At 49.0% G+C, this 16,377-nt stretch overlaps 1 protein-coding gene across 3 annotated transcripts in view; it reads right to left on the bottom strand.

Annotated features, from left to right (window-relative positions):
• LOC135903502 (cytochrome P450 2A8-like) overlaps positions 1-16,377 on the bottom strand; it is a 134,992-nt gene that overhangs the window by 16,399 nt on the left and 102,216 nt on the right. The window lies entirely within an intron of this gene.

The raw sequence follows: 16,377 nt of genomic DNA, 5'->3' as shown, positions 1-16,377 counted from the left end.
AAGGCGGCGCAGGTATTTTGCGAGATCAGGGGCGAGCACCACGATGCCGTCAAAGTAACATAAACATCTGTTCCATATAAGGCCGCGCAAAACGTTTTCTACCACCCTTCGAACATAGCAAGGGCGTTGTAAAGGCTGAAAGGCATGACGGTGAACTCATATAGCCCACCTGGTCTAGCAAAAGCAGTTCAAAACATACTGAAACATGCGTTTTGCGTGTTTCGTGTGGCCGATGCACGCGGGCTTCCCGACGAAGACGACGAACGTTCCCTGGCTTTCGAGCTCTCGGCTGAACTGGCCAGCGCTGGAGTTACCCTTTGTAAGTATGCTTTGTAAATATTCTCCAGTCTTAATCCTTTGTTCGCGTAACATTTTGGTGGAGGGTGCCGTTCCCCTTCCTGGCCACGGAGCTACGCAATGTCTCCTGGTGACGACACCTCGTCTCCTTCTACTCCTGCGACCACGACAACAACGTACGTTACGCCTACGAATCCCCACGATCCTGGCATATTCTGCGGCCAACATAATGTCGACGTTGAGGACTGGCTCAACATGTATGAGCGTGTTAGCCAAAACAACCATTAGGACCCTACCATTATGCTAGCCAATGTCCTATTCTCCTTGGGCGGAACTCCTCAAGACTGGTTCTAGACACACGAGGACGAGATCTCTAGCTCGGATACGTTCAAGGAGAAGCTCCTAGACCTTTTTGGAATCCATACGGTCAGCAGCTGGCTGCTAGAAAAGAGGTCGCTACCCGTGTTCAGTCTTCTACAGAATTGCATGTCTTGTACGCACAATAGGTGCTCGCTCCTTGCCGGAAAGTCGACGAGAAAATGGCCGAGGTTGTCAAAGTCAGCCACGTACTCAAAGGGATCGCGGGCGACGCGTGCAACTTGTTGGTCTTGAAGAATGTATCCACCATTGACGTCATTGTCAGGGAATGCTGCCGCTTTGAGCTCGCCAAAAGCAGCCGCATCATTCCACAGTTCTCCCGGCTCCCTAACAAGGCTGCGACGTCCTCTTGCGTTGATCTTACCGCTTCACCACCCTCAAATGACCGCGTCACAAGTATTGTTCACCACAAAGTCGAGGCTACAAGTCCTCCGCCATTCCATTCACACCCACTTCAACCCACTATTGACCAACCAGCGCCAGCGATCTCTCTCATTCAGGCAGTTGTAAGGCAAGAATTTGCAAACCTATCTTTTCCTGCTGCCTGCTCCGTCTCCCGACCTGACGCCTGACCGATGCCGACAGCTCCGCCGCACGACAACCTGTATTGCCCTCCCATATACCGCAACCCTACCGAGTGGAGAACCCCAGACGACCATCCCATTTGATTGATTGATTTGCTTCGTCACAGTACAGTGTAACAGAAGGCGGAGGCAAAAGCCTTTCAAATGACGGCTTGACAGATCATCCGCCCCCTTTGTGAACTATGGCAGCAGCGTTTGTTGCCTCCGCATTGGCCACGTCGCTCGCCACTGCCGCACCTCCTTGATGTTGATGTATTCGAGCTCCTTTTCCCCGTCCCCTCGCCCGTAAGCCAACCCGCGCCGTTACTCGCCCCGCCGTATGCCTCCCACTCCTGACGTATCCGTCGATGTCAGTCGTCCTGCTCACTCGTCATCAGCTCAGCGTCGTCCATCGCCGTCGCCCCAGCCACGCCTCAATTCGTCGCCGACCAATTATGGACCCTCCCGGACGGAAAACTAGACCATGCAGCTCCTGGAGGTAGTGATGCATTATCTTAGTCTTGTCGAAATCCTACATTCACGCCCCTAACAAACCACAACCTACTTGATGTTCACGTCGACGGTGTTCCTTTGACGGTGGTAATGTATACTAGTGGCCCGGTGTCCTGAATGAGTTGTAATCTCCGTTGTCGACTAACGAATATTCTCATGCCTCCTACTACTCGAGCCGTATGCGTCACCGATGACAGCACTGTTGACGTCATTGGAATGTCTCATCATCATCATCATCAGCCTGGTTACGTCCACTGCAGGGCAAAGGCCTCTCCCATATTTCTCCAACAACCCCGGTCATGTACTAATTGTGGCCATGCCGTCCCTGCAAACTTCTTAATCTCATCTGCCCACCTAACTTTCTGCCGTCCCCTGCTACGCTTCCCTTCCCTTGGAATCCAGTCCGTAACCCTTAATGACCATCGGTTATCTTCCCTCCTCACTACATGTCCTGCCCATGCCCATTTCTTTTTCTTGATTTCAACTAAGATGTCATTAACTCGCGTTTGTTCCCTCACCCAATCTGCTCTTTTCTTATCCCTTAACGTTACACCTATCATTCTTCTTTCCATAGCTCGTTGCGTCGTCCTCAATTTGAGTAGAACCCTTTTCGTAAGCCTCCAGGTTTCTGCCCCGTAGGTGAGTACTGGTAAGACACAGCTATTATACACTTTTCTCTAGAGGGATAATGGCAACCTGCTGTTCATGATCTGAGAATGCCTGCCAAACGCACCCCAGCCCATTCTTATTCTTCTGATTATTTCTGTCTCATGATCCGGATCCGCAGTCACTACCTGCCCTAAGTAGATGTATTCCCTTACGACTTCCAGTGCCTCGCTGCCTATTGTAAACTGCTGTTCTCTTCCGAGACTGTTAAACATTACTTTAGTTTTCTGCAGATTAATTTTTAGACCCACTCTTCTGCTTTGCCTCTCCAGGTCAGTGAGCATGCATTGCAGTTGGTACCCTGAGTTACTAAGCAAGGCAATATCATCAGCGAATCGCAAGTTACTAAGGTATTCTCCATTAACTTTTATCCCCATTTCTTCCCAATCCAGGTCTCTGAATACCTCCTGTAAACACGCTGTGAATAGCATTGGAGAGATCGTATCTCCCTGCCTGACGCCTTTCTTTATTGGGATTTTGTTGCTTTCTTTATGGAGGACTATGGTGGCTGTGGAGCCGCTATAGATATTTTTCAGTATTTTTACATATGGCTCGTCTACACCCTGATTCCGTAATGCCTCCATGACTGCTGAGGTTTCGACAGAATCAAATGCTTTCTCATAATCAATGAAAGCTATATATAACGGTTGGTTATATTCCGCACATTTCTCTATCACCTGATTGATAGTGTGAATATGATCTATTGTTGAGTAGCCTTTACGGAATCCTGCCTGGTCCTTTGGTTGACAGAAGTCTAAGGTGTTCCTGATTCTATTTGCGATTACCTTAGTAGATAGTTTGTAGGCAACGGACAGTAAGCTGATTGGTCTATAATTCTTCAAGTCTTTGGCATCCCCTTTCTTATGAATTAGGATTATGTTAGCATTTTTCCAAGATTCCGGTACGCTCGACGTTATGAGGCATTGCGTATACAGGGTGGCCAGTTTCTCTAGAACAATCTGCCCACCATCCTTCAACAAATCTGCTGTTACCTGATCCTCCCCAGCTGCCTTCCCCCTTTGCATATCTCCCAAGGCTTTCTTAACTTCTTCCGGCGTTACCTGTGGGATTTCGAATTCCTCTAGACTATTTTCTCTTCCATTATCGTCGTGGGTGGCACTGGTACTGTACAAATCTCTATAGAACTCCTCAGCCACTTGTACTATCTCATCCATATTAGTAATGATATTGCCGGCTTTGTCTCTTAACGCATACATCTGATTCTTGCCAATTCCTAGTTTCTTCTTCACTGCTTTTAGGCTTCCTCCGTTCCTGAGAGCATGTTCAATTCTATCCATATTATACTTCCTTATGTCAGCTGTCTTACGCTTGTTGATTAACTTCGAAAGTTCTCCCAGTTCTATTCTAGCTGTAGGGTTAGAGGCTTTCATACGTTGGCGTTTCTTGGTCAGATCTTTCGTCTCCTGCGATAGTTTACTGGTATCCTGCCTAACGGAGTTACCACCGACTTCCATTGCACACTCCTTAATGATGTCCACAAGATTGTCGTTCATTGCTTCAACACTAAGGTCCTCTTCCTGAGTTAAAGCCGCATACCTGTTCTCTAGCTTGATCTGGAATTGCTCTATTTTCCCCCTAACCGCTAACTCATTGATCGGCTTCTTATGTACCAGTTTCTTCCGTTCCCTTCTCAGGTCTAGGCTAATTGGAATGTCTACTTGGAATTGGAATGTCTAATTGGAATAATTGGAATTGGAATTGGAATGTCTACTTCCCGTATAAGTATCGCCGGCCGCTAAGATTCTGTTCTTCTTACAGTGCTGACGAATTGTCCCCATGACCTAATCCTCGGACTCGACTTTCTTACGGCGCAATCAGCCTTGATCGACTGCTCTGCCGGTAACCTTTGCGTCGAATTCCTCTACTCGCGCATATTCGTGGCGCACTGCCGAACAAGTTTAGCACGGCCACCTTCGTCCGCCAGCCGCCTGCCGCCTTGATTTTCGTCGATTTGCTATCATCATTTCCCGTGCGCGATGGTGATTACGTCGTCACACCTGTTGCTGATGTCCTTTTGATGCGCACTATCACTGTGGTCCACTCGGTCATCACGGTCGCCAAGAACAGGACATGACTCCCTGTCGTTAATTTTGGCCTGACAAAGGAAGTTCTATCCAAAGGCATATCGGTTGCACGTGTCGTGCTGTCGGAGATGACCACGTCACGATGCTTTCCGTAGACGTCTGCTCAGATTCTTCACGATATCCACAGGATGCTATTTGCTCTGACGCAACATTTCGTCCCATGATCGCTGCTGACCTACTGCCTGAACAAGCCGCAGCTCTGCGTCGCCTTACGGTTTCCTACCACGACATATTTGACCTTAGCAATTGCCAATTGCGCCTGACATCAATTGTTAAGCATCACATAAATACTGTTGATACCAATCCTATTCATCATCGGGGATATCGAGTTTCTGCTTGAGAGCGTAAGTTCATTCCAGAGGAAGTGAACAAGGTGCTTGCCAAAGGCATTGGTGAACCTTCGTCTAGCCCTTGGGCGTCGCCCGTGGTGCTTGTTAAAACAAAAATGGCGCATAGCGTTTGTGCGTAGAGTATCGTCATCTAAACCGCATTACCAAGAAAGTTAACTACCCCTTCCCTCGCATTGACGACGCCCTCGATTGCCTCCATGGTGCCAAATAGTTTTCATCAACAGACCTGCGGTCTGGTTATTGGCAGATTTCTGTCGACAAAAACGACCACGAGAAGGCAACATTCGCCACTCCTGATGGTATATATCAATTCAAAGTTATGCCATTAGGTCTATCCAACGCCCCAGCAATGTTCGAAAGTGTGATCAAGTCCTTGCTTCGAGGTTTCAAATTGTCCACATGCCTATGCTACCTTGATGACGTTCTCGTATTTTCGCCTATATTTGAGACACACCTTGAGCGCTTATGAGCTGTTCTTCAAGTCTTGGGCGAGGCTGGGATCCAACTAATTTCCTCGAAGAAGAAGAACCTTTAATAAAGAATAGCCCGGCAGTTCTTGCTGTGGTGGCCTCAGGTGACGGCTTGAAGTCCTTGGACTCGAGCGGCATCTTCGGCTTGCCTAATTTCCTCGAAGTGTAACTTCGGTCGTCGGCAGATAACAGTGCTCGGGCACCTCGTCGTCACTTCCGGTATTCAACCAGACGCGTACAAGATTTGTGCTGTCACGTCTTTTCCTGCACCTCAGTCTGTAAAAGACATGCGAAGTTTTGTAGGACTCTGCTCCTACTTTCAACGATTCGTTAAAGACTGCACAGTAATTGCCTGACGTCTTACGGATCTTCTGAAGAAGGACGTGTCGTTTATGTGGGACCCCGCACAAACTGCCGCGTTTACGAACCTCAGCAACATTCTCACCACGCAACCTAAACTGGTCCACTTTGACCCGTCCTCTCCTATAGAGCTGCGTACCGATGCCAGTGGTCTCGGTATCGGAGCCGTTTTAGTGCAGGCCCAACAGCGGCAAGATCGTGTTATCGCAAAAGCTAGCCGCCTCCTCACAGCAGCGGAGCACTACTATACGATTACAGATCGTGAAAGCCTGGCTCTCGTCTGGGTGGTTTCAAAATTCCGCCCGTACTTGTAAGGCATGCACTTCTCTGTATTCACGGACCACCACTCGCTCTGCTGGCTCTCGTACTTGTAAGGCATGCACTTCTCTGTAATCACGGGCCACCACGCGCTCTGCTGGCTTTACTCACTCAAGGATCCTACCGGCCGGCTTAGTCACTGGGCTCTGCGGCTGCAAGAATACTCCTATGCAGTAGGGTACAGGTCGGGCCAATTAGACCAAGACGCAGACTGTTGATACACTATCCAGTGGGAAAACCAACCCCGATACCAACGTTTGCGTTTCCTCCCTTTCTCAGCTGCTGCACGTTACCGAAGTGCAACACCATGATGCCACTTTGCGCGCCATCCTTGACGGCTTGGAATCTCCGCCTTCTGACTCGTCCCTTCCCCTGTTTGTTTTCCGGGATGGTGTATTATACCCTCACAATGCACGCTCCGACGGTCCTGCCCTACTTCTCGTCATTCCTAAGCAACTCCGGTCAGCTGTACTCCAAGAACTTCGCGATTTATCAACGGCAGGTCACCTTAGCGTCTCCCGCACCTACAACCGGATCCGTCGGCGCTTATTTTGGCGGAGCCTTGCCAGCTTCGTCCAAAAGTACGTTGCGGCGTGCGAAAAACACCAGCGCCGAAATGCTCCATGGATGCTCCGTGCCGGGTGCCTTCAACCAATCGACATTCCTTCGGAGCCATTATTTCGCGTTGGCTTGGACTTGCATGGCCCTTTCCCGCTATCCACATCTGGCAATAAGTGGGTCGCTGCAGCCACAGATTACACCACTCGCTACGCCATCACCAGAACGCTTCCAACAAGCCGCGCCACAGATGTCACCGATTTTTTTACGGGACGTGATTCTCCAACATGGCGCTCCACACTAACAGCTCACAGACCGTGGCCGGATATTTCTTTCTCAAGTCATCGCCGACATCCTGCAGTCCTGCTCCACCAAGCACTAGCTCACTACATCGTACCATCCACAGATTAATGGTCTCACAGAGCGTCCGAATCGCACCCTAACAGACATGATTGCAAAGTATGTCTCGTCTGACCATATTGATTGGGACCTTGCCCGGCATTATGTAAATTTTTTATATAGTTCTTCGCGTCATGACACTGCCGACTGTTCCCCGTTCTTTCTGCTCCTCGGCCGAGAACCCACGTTGCCACTGGACGCATCCCTTCTATCGGCCTCAGCAGAGACCAGCGACGATGCAGTTGACGCCAGGACCAGGGCAGCCAAAGCACGCCAAAATGCCCGCGTTCGCCTCCCGATCTCTGAAGATAAGCAACGGTGCTTGTACTGTCGCCAACACAGAGCCATCCACTTTTTGTCTGGATCTCTGGTACTCCTGTGGTCCTCGACTCATCACGTTGGCCTGTCAGAAAAAATGATGTCTTGGTACACAGGCCCATATCGAGTGTTGCGGGCCATGACTCCAGTTACCTACGAATGGACCTGATATGTCCCAAATTCCACTGACGTTGTGCATGTCGCACGCCTCAAGCTATGTTACCCTCCTGTTATCACCGATATTTAGATGTGCCGGGACGGTGCTTTTGCCACCTGGATTCTTGACAGATGCATTTTGCATGTTTCTTGTGACCGATGCACGCGGGCTCCCCGACGAAGACGACAAACGCTCCCTGGCTATCGAGCTGTCGGCTAAACTGGCCAGCGCTGCAGCTACCCTCTGTAAATATACTTCGTAAGTAGCCTCCAGTCTTGATCCTTTGTTCGCGTAACAATATTTAAGCGTGGTCTTTCTGTAAGCACCGAAAATCTACGCAGAATCTAAGCCGATGCACGCGGGCACCTCGACGAAGACTGTGAACGCTCCCTGGCTCTTGAGCTGTTGACTGAACTGGCCAGCGCTGCAGCTACCCTTTGTAAATATACTTTGTAAATAGCCTGCAGGCTTCATCGTTTGTTCGCGTAACAATATTTAGGCGTGATCATTTTGGGAGTTTCGAAAATCTACACAGAAGCGTATGGTACCGTCCTTTTTTGTGACATGTACCACTGGACAAGCCGATGGCCTCTGGCAAGGTTTAATCGCGTTTAGGTGAGCATGTCGCCGACCTGGTCGGCAAGGACGCGGCGTTCCACAACGAATACGCTATACGGAGTACGGAGTTGGCGCAGCGGTGAGTGGGAGCCAGTGTTCATGAAGAGGTCGACTGTTGATGCGCGGCCTCAAAATGCTCGTGCGCCGTGAAGAGAAGCTCGGGAGGGCTGTAGAATGCTAAGAAGCGGATATCGCTGCGAGGTTTGAGATGCTCAGTGAGGAATGGACGGAACACATCTGTAAATGTTGGATCAGGAGCAGAGAGCTCACTTAGGTCTGGTACGGCCGTATGGGATGCCTTGTTGGAGACGGATACAATCTTCATAGAATCGATTGTCTCGACGTGGCCAATGCATTCGTGACGAAGCAATGTGAGCGAGGATGAAAGCGTGGTATAGACGCGCATTGTGCTGAAACCGGAAGTGACGTAAAGAGTAGCAGAAGGCAGAGAAAGGGCATTTCGGGCAATAAAGAGGTCAGATGGCGTGAGGACCGTTCAATCATCATCAAGCTATTCGTACAGCTTTTAGCCCAGGTGACCATCCAGATACTTGCTGGAAAATAAAATATGATTTGATTTGACAGATAGGACCACATGAGACTGATAGAAGCGCTGACGAGCACGGAAGTATATTGGTATGGAGATGACAGTACTCATAGAGCCCCGCGGTGGAAGAAGAATAGACTGGACTAGCGCTTTCTGGCATATAGGTTCGACGATGGTAGCCGCAACATCAACGCAGGCACCTGTTTAATAAGTACTAGTAGCAGTATTAGACTTTTTTTCAGCCCAAAACTACAGGCCGAGCATATAGACCGCCTGGGTGGCCATTAGACGCTGTTCTTCTTAACCTTCAGCGCCAAGGCAGTCGAGCCAGGTGGTGATGAAAAGGAAAAGGGCACGATAGCAGTTGAGCATCCGGAAAGTATAATAGGCTACGAGATAGGTCTGCATAAGTAGAGCGGCAGATTGGACAGGAGGGGTTGGACTGGTAGTTATGGGGAAAGAGGGGGGAAGGCGTAACCAGTGCAATTATTTCGATGTGCCGCAGAAGGCGAGCCTCCGGTACAGTGAGTGTTGGATGAGGGGTAGGCCAGAGGCGTTTTTCGAGATGGAGCTGAAGGTGACCTTCCTTGATGGTGCGGCGCAGGGAGAGTCCCACACAATCCTCCGAGGACCCCGACCGAGGCATCAACGGTACCGCGTTTAAAGCGTCATGGGCAAGCTGATGGACCAGCTCGTTGCCGTCAATCCATGAATGCCCAGGGACCCAGTGGAGGGAAACGGTGGAAGGTTGCATTGCGGAGACCTCTCGTTTGACCTCCTGTTGGAGTGAATGGGCTAGGGTGTGGTTATGTATGTGTTGGATGGCTCTTAGGAATCGGCGTATATCGTGTACTCTGGGAGTGAGGAAAGGAACGGCAATCATTTCAGGGCATGTACAATGCCAAGGACGTCGACAGAGAGTGCATCCGCAGGGTGTAGGTACGGATCGCTGGGGTGAATTTGAGTTGCTGGAAGGTGGGGATGGTAGATAGCCTGGCCACAGGAACCTCGAGGAACTATGAAAGAGGCATCTGCACAGGCTTCTCGCTGGGTACTAAAGAGGGGGAAGGATGCTGCGTGGCCGCGTGACGATGGCGGCATGCATAGCAAGGGATATATTTGGCGGAGAGGGACGATGCGAAGATTGGAAGCCGGGGTGGATTTTGGAGAGATATAGGTGGAAACGGGAATGGGAGGAATGCACGCGTGGGCCAGTAACCATTGACCCTGACGAGTAAGAGAAAGCCGGGCGAACTGGGAGTCACGGTGGAGAGAGAGAAGAGAATGGAAAGGATGGAAGAGGCCTGTGGCAAAGAGCTTAGAGCAGTAGAGCAGTAGAGGTGGTGATACGGAGGTTTAGAGCTGCCTCGTAGAGACCCACAAGAGCGTTTTCAATGCTGTTGAGTCTGGTTGAAGGAAACGTAAGGTACAAAGTATAGGAACTTGTTGAGGGCGAGCGCATGGGCAAGTGGGTACGCATGAGCCTCGTGGAGGCCCGAGTGCCGATTAACCACGCGCCGCAGGAGGTGAGTTACCGAGTGACAAGTCCTGACAGCGTGGTGGAGGGCTTGTACATGCTTGTCTGCATGCAACGGGAAGCCAAGAACTTTGCATTGGGGAACAGCAGGAATGGGAGAGCCGGAAATATTGTGGGAGATTAGGGCGTTGTGCGAGCGCTGGTATGAGGAGTAGTTAGGAAGGAGAAGCTCGGATTTCTCCGGAGCAGTGGCGAAAAGGGAGTTGAGATTGATGCCACGCTGCAGGGTGTCCTGTACATGACCGGGAGACTGAGACGACCACATGAGCGTGATGTCGTCGGCATAAAAGTTGTGGTTGAGATTAGGAAATTGGGCTAGTTGGGAGGCGAGAGGGGTCATTGCAAGATTAAAAAGGGTAGGAGAGAGAACAGCACCTTGAGGAGTGCCACGGGTGCGCGGATGGTGGTCGGAAAGATGTGTGTCCTCTCGAAAACGAGCCATTTGGTTCGAGAGGAAGGAGTGGAGATAAGAGTGCATGTGGTTGCCGCAGTGCAGGGAGGAGAGTTGAGATAGGATGTGGTCATGGCACACGCCATCGAAGGCTTTGTGGACATCAACAGTCATAAGAGCGCGGATATGGCTGGGTGTTGACGAGAGAAATGTGTGCTAAAGGATCAGCATCATGTAATGTGCATAAGCGCGATGTCCAAAGCCGATAAGAAAATGGGCGAAGAACTCTCTCGCCTCAAGAAAATCAGAGATGTGAGTCAAAGACATTCGTTCAAGGGTCTTGCCAACACACGATGTCAAGAAGATAGGGTTGGCTGCTAATGATACTCGCTGGGCTCCCAGTGAGGAAGCCATCACATACACCGCACTCCGCAACCTTTCCGATCACGCCAAGGAATTCCTCCTCCACACTTTCACACTGCCCTGGACAGTGGCTGCTTATGGAGCTCTTCGACATCCTCCCTTATTTCTATGCTTCCGTAGGCGGGCAAAAATCCCTCCCTATTTTCCCTTCGCCCTATCTTTGTTTAATAAATTGGGATTCTTTGTGGGCCTTCTGTTCCTACAAGTTGGTAACCACGGACGTGACACCACATCACAACTGTATACGTCTACCAAGTTTCTTCTCGACGCCATGGAACCAGCCCCTGAACAACAACGTCTCGAAAAAAACAGGACACCCTTCCGTCGTCACACTGAAACCTCTCGCTTTCAGGTCCTCGGATTGTGAACTCTGGCTCGTCCACATCGAGGCACAGTTTCGTCCTGAGCGAGTCACATCTCAGCGGCCAAGTACAACAACGTCGAGGGTGCGCTTAACCCGACCACTTTAGCTCAGATCCACGACATTTTGCTAGCTCCTATGCCCGACGATCAGTGCGATACCCTAAACAGGAGTTGCTATGTCGTACCACCGACTCTGAGTCCCCCACGGATTCAACCGGTCCTTTCATCGGAGGAACTTGGTAACAGAAAAGCGACTGAGCTGCTTCGCCGTACGACACAACTCCTGGCAACCAGTCCATCAATACCAGACTTGAAAATAGTTCGCGCGCTCTTATCAGTGTCTACCGAACCAGGTAGGCATGATTTTATGGGCCTCACCTACTACGACATCTGTCGAGGTCTTAGCGGCGATGGCAGAATAGATTATGGATTCTTTCGATCCTGCGATATCCACTTTTGACCATAGTAATGCACCCGTTGTGACACAGCCCCAGCAACAGCAGCACATTGATGAACCCCACAGTTCAAGCACGCAGCTTGCTGCGCAAGTACAGGAGTTAACATACCAGGCGGCTGCCTTAGGCTTTCGGGCAAATAACTATTAGCAGTGGCGTCGCTCAGAAGATGAAAACATGTCGAGCCGTCCGTCTCACTTTATTTGTCGGTATCACGCCAGATATGGCACATGGCACTCGCGTACGTCTGTGCCGTCGCCTTGCAACTTTCCGGGAAATGGTCGGGCCAGTCACTGATGATGGCTAGTGCTACTGGCTTTATATCAAGCCATCTCCTATGTCACCGAACTTGTCACGAAAGTTCGCTGTCTTGTAAATAATGGCACGGAAATGTGTCATTCTCCCTAATTTTCATGACCGCAGAAGACATCGCCAGAACACTTCTTTCCTCACTGCCGTCAACGGTTGCAACATTGAAACGTACAGCCAGAAATCTGTCACGCTTGACCTCTCTCTGCAACGCCCTCTTATATGGCTATTCACCTTCGCTGATGTGCGTGGGCCAATCATCGGCGCTGTTTTTCTGTAAACGTTTATCCTTTTTGTCGACCTTCGCAGCTGCTGCCGACTTGACTCCTCAGCAAACCTGTCCACAGAAGGTATCATCATGTCTGCACCACCTTTGCGTCTCCTACAAGCACACACCCAGGTACCGAAACCAAGCTGCACCATTCTTCTGGAATTTTCAGAGCTGTTCGAGCCACCCTCACCAGATTGTCCAATAGCGCAGAACGTCATCCACCACATAGTGATAAAAGGACCACCAGTATACACCCGACATCGCCGCTTAGCACCAGATCATCTGAAAATTGCAAGGCAACAATTCGAGCACATGATAGATTTGGGCTTCTGTTGTCATTCCGCTAGCCCTTAGTCATCTGCTTTGCCCATGGTGCCCTAGAAGACCAGTGATTTGTGACCGTGTGGTGATTGCGGGGCCTTAAAAAAAGTCACGATTCTTGATAGGTACCATATACCTCAAATCATGATTTCACCTCATCGCTTCCTGGGCGTCGCATATTTAGCAAGGTACATCTCGCAAAAGCCTACAATCACATTCCTGTAGAGCCTTCCGACATTCCTAAAACCAAAATCCTTACCCCTTCAAGCATGTTTGAATACGTGCGCATGCCATTGGGCCTCCGTAATGGCGCTGAAACATTTCGGTGGTTTGTGGATCAAGTACAACATGGCCTGAACGGTTGCTACGTCTATTGAGGCGACATTATTGTATTTAGTGGTTCTGATGTGGAACACGAATCTGGCCTACGCAAGGTGTTTCAATGCCTCCGTCAATATGGGCTGGTTGTAAACATCTCGAAGAGCGAGTTTGCAGTTGCTTCTCTCGATTTCCTGGGCCATCGAGTAGACGACCGTGGCATCCAACCCGTCTTATCCCGTGTTCAAGCCATTAAAGCTTTTCCACGACCATCTTCCACCAAGCAATTACGGGCATTCCTGGGTCTCATCACCTACTATCGCCGTTTCGTTCCTCGTTGTGCTTCGATTTTACAGCCTCTGCACATTCTAATCTCTGGTACAATACAAGCTCGAATTCCTATAGCGTGCACTAATGCTGCTGAATCTGATTTTATCTCTGCCAAGAACGTTCTTGCTACCAGTACTCTACTGGCATACCCACAACCTTGCACTGCAATGTCCGTCATGGTACATGCCTCTTACAGTACAAGGCCGAGCCGACCGGCGGCGGAGGTGAAGCAGGCGTTAAGCACTCCCCATACGAGGGCCGATCCCGAAGATAATGCAGTGCCGAGCCGGCCAGCGGCGGAGGTGAAGCAGGCGTTAAGCTCTCCTTATAAGTGAGCTGATCCCGAAGATACTGTAATGCCGGGCCGGCCGGTGGCGGAGGTGAAGCAGGCGTTAAGCACTCCCCATACGAGGGTCGATCCCGAAGATAATGCAGTGCCGGACCGACCCGCGGCAGAGGCGCCGTTCGCTATGAAGGGTCCTACATAGCATGGCTGGTCATCCTTCTCCACAGACTGGAAGGGCGTTGAGCTTTTTCACACTTCTGAACGGACACGAAGAGACAATTTCCACCGACCGCTTGAAGCCAGCTCATCTAAGCTCTGGCAGTGCCATCTCCACAACTTAAACCCCTCAACGGCAGTGCCTTCATCGATAGAGTGGGGGGGGGGGGGGAGCCATGTAGTGGACAGTACACACAGAGCCCCGCGTAGGAAGAAGAAGAAACGGGAATAGTGCTATCAGGCATGTAGGCTTGACGATGGAAGCCATGAGATTAACGTAGTCATCTGTTCAATAAATGTCAAAATGACACCTTGCGGACTTTCTGTTCCTACAGTGTCTTTCTTGACGAAAAGTTTAGCAGGAGAATGAGTATCGATGAAGGTGAGGTCACCGAGGAAGGATGAATCGATTCTCAGCGCGAGCATCATTGATTACAGCGTTGTGGAAAGCGAAAAAAATTCCATCCTAGAATAATTGTGTTGGAGAACTATCACAGCACTACAAATTCTATATTGTAGATAACGTCTTGAATCAGTACACGGACTGTAGAGGCTGTTGTTGGTTCTACGGGGAGAGCACTTGCAGTCCGAAATGACAATCCAGAAAGAAGCATCGTTACCTTACGAAGTCATCGGCAAAATCTCGCATCCATAACAAAAACAGCTGCGCCGGCATCAACAAGAGCAACTGTAGCGACACTTGAGCGCTCACTCACTCGTAGGGCACAAGCCAATCTTGAACGTCGTTGTCGTACGTCCCGCTGAAAATGGTAGGATCTCGCTGGCGAATAGAATCAGCACAGAGAACAGGTGGAGACGGGAGTGTGTGCTGGTCGGTGTCTGGCAGGGCGGAAAATAGCGTCCCAGTGGAGACTTCCAGGATGGTAGACGTGAAAGGAACACAGCACGTCGACATGAAGTTTATTACACGACGGGCTGATGATGGCGCTTCACCGAGCAGTGTCTAAGCTCGAGCATCTGCGGCACGCCATGCTGTTGGCAATCCAGCTGCCTACGTTAAGGCACTCTGCTTCACTACAATATAATGTAAATAAATACAAACAAATACCAATACATGAATAAACAACTACCAATACAGGACAAACTGAATTATGGGGTTTTACGTGCAAGAACTACCACCTGATTATTAGGCAATACAAAGTTGAACCCCGTCGGGTTCTTTAACTTATGTTTAACCTATGTTGAGCCTAAGCACACGGGTGTTTTCGCACCTGTAGAGCACAAGGCAGCTTTTACGGTTGGTTATCAGCGAGTGGCAAAAAAAAAATATACCCACCATGGTGGAATTTAGGGCCGCAACTAGGGTGGCCCCGTAAGAAATACGCGCGTTTGCTAAACATTTCCCCACATTATTATTATTATTATTATTATTATATAAATAATATAATAATAATAATAATAATAATAATAATAATATAATATAATATTATTATTATATTATAAAAAGGCAGTTAGAAAAATCCCTCATATTTATTATTACACGGCATGTATAGTCTAGGGTCTATAGTTATTGTGCTTAAACACAAATATGCGCAACAGAAACCTGTATACTTTGCTTTACACAAAAGCATGTCTATTCTCTGCTGAGTGGCTGCGATGCACCTGATGGTAAAGATGTCTTTCTTTATTTTGGTTATGCGTCATCATGTAAATTTATTTTGCTTTGTTTTTAAAGATTGCAATTTCAAAGCGTAACGCTGCTTTATTCCGTGTCTTGCCGAAATCTTATTTTATTAGAAATGTCACTAAGAACTACTACCACACATACAGGTACAAGCGATGTTATTAACAGCTTTGGATTCGACGAGATCATCGCTGTTAGAGTGCTCAAACTTCGCTGCGCGACGACACACCTCAAGTCGTCTTGGCGTACTTTTCCGATATTTCACAATTTTGTCGACATCATGATGAAACATGAATACTCGAGCATAACACCGAACAGAATATGAGGCACATTTTTGACGTTTAGGAAAAGTCGACCACGATCCCAAATGAACTTGTTTATGACGGAGCTCAAAGCTTGAATAAATTTCGCACAAAAAAAACCCGGCTTTTCAGAACTGAACAAACGGTGAAGGGCCGACAGTAGATGTGGGAAAGTTAAATTGATCTCTCATAAAAAAAAACATCCTCGCTTTTTTTTTTGAAATATCCATGAAAGACTTGACCCGCAACCCTCCTGCAATTATTTGCAAACATTCCGAAGTATAAATGTGTGCAGCTTCCTTCGGGATACCCGAAAAATGTGTTCGTGTTATTTTAATAGACAGGTGAATATACAATGCGATTGATAGTTTTTTAGTCATGTTGATCTTTCTCGTGTATATGCGCCATTTTAGTGCTGTTTAAGCGTTTAGTAGCATATTGGGGTTGCACCACAATTTCTCGGTATCGCAACCCAATATTCTGGTTGTCTCTGAAAAAAAAAAAAAAAACATAGAGTTTTTGCCAAAGGGTGAAGTTTTTGCGGGAATAGCAACGATGCCAGTCTTAACACTCCTGATGGATTTGCAAACTCG

The sequence above is a fragment of the Dermacentor albipictus genome, chromosome 7, assembly GCF_038994185.2.
Source record: "Dermacentor albipictus isolate Rhodes 1998 colony chromosome 7, USDA_Dalb.pri_finalv2, whole genome shotgun sequence".
In the NCBI taxonomy this organism is placed as follows: domain Eukaryota; kingdom Metazoa; phylum Arthropoda; class Arachnida; order Ixodida; family Ixodidae; genus Dermacentor; species Dermacentor albipictus.
Note: the sequence above shows the minus strand (reverse complement) of the source record. Positions and strands in the feature narration are given on the sequence as shown.